Source organism: Thamnophis sirtalis, unplaced genomic scaffold, assembly GCF_051295495.1.
Source record: "Thamnophis sirtalis isolate CommonGarterSnake01/CBP01778 unplaced genomic scaffold, rThaSir2_p1.2 scaffold_4, whole genome shotgun sequence".
Classification (NCBI taxonomy): Eukaryota; Metazoa; Chordata; class Lepidosauria; order Squamata; family Natricidae; genus Thamnophis; species Thamnophis sirtalis.
Genome location: NW_028261384.1, coordinates 140508595 through 140512795, shown reverse-complemented (window position 1 = coordinate 140512795; position 4201 = coordinate 140508595). Strand labels below are relative to the sequence as shown.

General features: G+C 42.0%; 2 non-coding genes across 2 annotated transcripts; one reads left to right on the top strand and one right to left on the bottom strand.

Annotated features, from left to right (window-relative positions):
* Positions 1-311: 311 nt before the first annotated feature.
* On the top strand, positions 312-383 carry TRNAA-CGC (transfer RNA alanine (anticodon CGC)). The gene has a single exon. It is a non-coding gene; the product is annotated as a tRNA-Ala (tRNA).
* Positions 384-2017: 1634 nt separating this feature from the next.
* On the bottom strand, positions 2018-2099 carry TRNAS-UGA (transfer RNA serine (anticodon UGA)). The gene has a single exon. It is a non-coding gene; the product is annotated as a tRNA-Ser (tRNA).
* Between the last annotated feature and the right edge of the window lie 2102 nt (positions 2100-4201).

Below are 4201 nucleotides of genomic sequence, written 5' to 3'. Positions count from 1 at the left end.
CTTTGCAACGTGGCGCCCGCAGCAGCAACGGTGCAAAAAAAAAAAACAGAACCTGGGGTGGTGGGGGGGAGAACCACACCCTTTAAAAAATATATATATAAAATAAATAAAGGGATTTATTTGCGTTCCGCCCTTTGCACGTGCTCGCTCAACCTTTGCTTCCCGGCCCGGTGCAAAAAGAAAAAAAAGCGCTCTGTGCATGCTCAGGAGCTCTGACGTTTTGCATCACTTTGCAAATGAAAATCTCCATGCCAAAAAAAAAAAAGCCATTGGACATCAATAGCACTGCAAGCGGATGGGAGGCCAGGCGTGGGGATGTAGCTCAGTGGTAGAGCGCATGCTTCGCATGTATGAGGCCCCGGGTTCAATCCCCGGCATCTCCACAAGTCTTTTATAAAACATTTTAAAGAAATATATTATATATATTTCCCTTTCGGTTCGCCTGAATCTGATATTTTTTAAGGAAGAAAAAATCTCGGGGTGGGGGTGGGGGCGGCGGCTGCCTTTTTTCCCCGCCGAGCAGCGGTTGCAAAGATGGAGATGAGGCAGCGACCCCTCCTGGCGGCAGAGGGGAAATGCAAGGTAATTTCTGCCTTTAAAAAAATATATATTCCCTAAAATATTTCATTTAAAATATTTAACGCTCAGAAGCCTCGAGATATTTGGGACTGGCGACCCCCCCCCCGCCACCTCTTCCCCATATTAACCAAGATTTCTCTTTTGATTTGATTTGATTGATTGATTTGATTTGATTTGATAAATCAAATCAATCAAATCAAATCAATCTCTTTTAACTTAGAGAAGAATGGAATTCTCAAAAAATATTTTGAGAAATATTTTTTTAAAAAAAGGCAGGATATTATATTTCCCTTAACTGAGAAATGTGTTTTTAGAGGCAGAAAGCAACCTCCAAATATTTCTTAATAGCCCACAGTAGATGCAGGAAAAAAAATAGCTTATTCAGAGAGGAAACCAACTATCTAGATGGCTTCATCCATAAGCAAAGCAAATCAGAAATCCGTGGAAGGCGGGAGATTTCCAGACTGCTTAGCCGCCAAGTTTGACAGCTAACAAAAAGCAGAGTGATGGGATTAGAACGAAAGCAGCCCCCTCCCCTCACCCCAAAATCCAACACAGGACGAAAGCCCATCAGCCACAAGAGGAATTTTGTTCACATTTGGAAACACAAAAGCCCATCTGGCACAAATCCCAAACTTCGAAGTTACAGCAAACGGTAAAAAACATCCATCCACCCGTTCAGCTGACCCAGAACCGCAGAGAGCTAGCAGAGTGGTTTAATGGCCGGATGCCCTTCCCGTCGCCAGTGCGGAGTTTTGTTCGGCAGATATATTCTCAGTAATATTGAGAATGCGGAGTTATATCTTCCAGAGAGCTAGCAGAGTGTTTTAATGGCCGGATGCCCTTCCCGTCGCCAGTGCGGAGTTTTGTTCGGCAGATATATTCTCAGTAATATTGAGAATGCGGAGTTATATCTCCCAGAGAGCTAGCAGAGTGTTTTAATGGCCGGATGCCCTTCCCGTCGCCAGTGCGGAGTTTTGTTCTTGTCTCCTGCTCTGAATCCTTTTTTTTTTCCAGCGAATTCGGTTGCTTTGTTGAATTTTTGCAAAGTTGGTTCCAACGCTTGCATTTTTATTTATTTTTTATTTTTTGCAATGCACTGAGCCTTTTAGTCTGCAAAGACTTTTTAAAAACTACTTTTAAATTATCTTTCGGGGTCTCTTCTGTTTATATCTTGTTTTTTTTTTAAAAGCTTGAGAGTTTTAAGAGGGGTAAACCCTGTTGCTCGCAGGGGAATTCTGAAAGTTGCATTCAAACTTTCCAGGCTTCCAAAACTTGGTTTATGTTCAGCTTCAAAGCACTTGAAATGGGGAAAGATGGCTTTTTCCGCTCCTCCTTATCGAAAGGTCGGTCGTAAGACTGGAGCACTTCCAAACGGTCGAAACAGCGAGGAGAGAGAAGCGCCTGGTCGCACTGGCGGAGCGTTGCAAAAGGGACGCGCTGTGAGCAGGATTCGAACCTGCGCGGGGAGCCCCCATTGGATTTCAAGTCCAACGCCTTAACCACTCGGCCATCACAGCTCGCTCGGGAGGCTTTTTTGACGCCTTTCCCGAAGTGGATCGTTTGGGATCCTCGGAGGATCGCCACGTTTTCCCCTCCCGCGTGGAAAACCTGCAGAAAAGGTAACGGGAGTCCCCGGATGATAATAAATGCTTGTTTTTCAAATGGTCAGGTGTGTTTTTTCCCTGGGATTCACCTGGGGAATTTTCTCTCTTTCTTCTTTCTACCTTTCTCTATCATTTTCTCTCTTTCCCTTTCCTTTTCTCACTTTTTCTTTCTCTTTTCTCTTTCTCTTTTCTTTCTCTATCACTTTCCCTCTTTCCCTTTCTCTTCTCTCTTTCTCTTTTCTTTCTCTCTTTCTCTATCAATTTCTCTCTTTCCCTTTCCTTTTCTCTCTCTTTCTCTTTCTCTTTTCTTTCTCTATCACTTTCTCTTTCCCTTTCTCTCTCTCCTCTCTTTCTCTTTTCTTTCTCTCTTTCTCTATCACTTTCTCTCTTTCCCTTTCTCTCTCCACTCTTTCTCTTTTCTTTCTCTCTTTCTCTATCACTTTCCCTCTTTCCCTTTCCTTTTCTTTCTTTTTCTCTTTTCTTTCTCTATCACTTTCTCTCTTTCCCTTTCTCTCTCCACTCTTTCTCTTTTCTTTCTCTCTTTCTCTATCACTTTCCCTCTTTCCCTTTCCTTTTCTCTCTCTTTCTCTTTCTCTTTCTCTATCACTTTCCCTCTTTCCCTTTCCTTTTCTTTCTCTTTCTCTTTTCTTTCTCTATCACTTTCTCTCTTTCCCTTTCTCTCTCCACTCTTTCTCTTTTCTTTCTCTCTTTCTCTATCACTTTCCCTCTTTCCCTTTCCTTTTCTCTCTCTTTCTCTTTCTCTATCACTTTCTCTCTTTCCCTTTCTCTCTCTTCTCTCTTTCTCTTTTCTTTCTCTCTTTCTCTATCACTTTCTCTCTTTCCCTTTCTCTCTCTTCTCTTTCTCTTTTCTTTCTCTCTTTCTCTATCACTTTCCCTCTTTCCCTTTCCCTTTCTTTCTCTTTCTCTTTCTCTTTTCTTTCTCTATCACTTTCTCTCTTTCCCTTTCTCTCTCCACTCTTTCTCTTTTCTTTCTCTCTTTCTCTATCACTTTCTCTCTTTCCCTTTCTCTCTCTTCTCTTTCTATTTTCTTTCTCTCTTTCTCTATCACTTTCTCTCTTTCCCTTTCTCTCTCTTCCCTTTCTCTTTTCTTTCTCTCTTTCTCTATCACTTCTCTCTTTCCCATTCATTTTCTCTCTCTCTCCTTTTTGTTCTCTATTTTCTTTCTCTTTCTTCCTTTCTATCGCTTTCTCTCTTCCTTTTTCTCCCTCTTTCTTTCTCTATCAGTTTCTGTCTTTCTCCTTCCCCTTCTCTCTCTCTCTCTTCCTCTATCACTTTCTCTCTTTCCCTCCCCCTTTCTTTCTCTTTCTTTGTCCCTCCCCGCTTTATTTTTCTTGCTTTTCTCTTTCTTTCTTCCTCTTTCCTTTTCCTCCCCTCTTTCTTTCTCTTTCTCCTCCTTTCTGTCTCTCTTTCTCCCTTTTCTTTCTTTCATTCGTTCTTTCTTTTCTCTTTTCTTTTTTCCCCTCCCCTCTTTCTTTCCTCCTTTCTTTCTCTCTCTTTCTCCCTTTTCTTTCTTTCATTCGTTCTTTCTTTTCTCTTTTCTTTTTTCTTTCTTTCCTCCTTTCTTTCTCTCTCTTTCTCCCTCTTTTTAAAATGAATTTATTTCATTCATTCATTCTTTTTTTCTCTTCTTTCTTCTTTCTTTCTCTCCTTTCTTTTTCCTCCCTTCTTTCTTTCTTTTTTCTCCTTTCTTTCTCTTTCTCCCTCTTTTTCTTTCTTTCTTTTTTCATTCTCTCTCTCTTTCTTTTTCCTCCTCCCTCTCTCTCTCTCATATCCAGGTGTTTTTGTTTGTTTGTTTGTCTGTTTTTTGCGGCGATTCCACGGTTCTGATGGAAATGTGCCCCCCCCCCCAGCGGAGAAGGGAAAGCCGAGCAGTGCAGCAACGGAGAGGTTAAGGAGATGGGCAATTTGCCCGTAGTTAAGATGGCGGCCGGAGAGAGAGAGAGCCTTGAAAGTCTCGCGAGGCTGAGCGAAGCCCGTCCCCGGAGAGGGAAAAG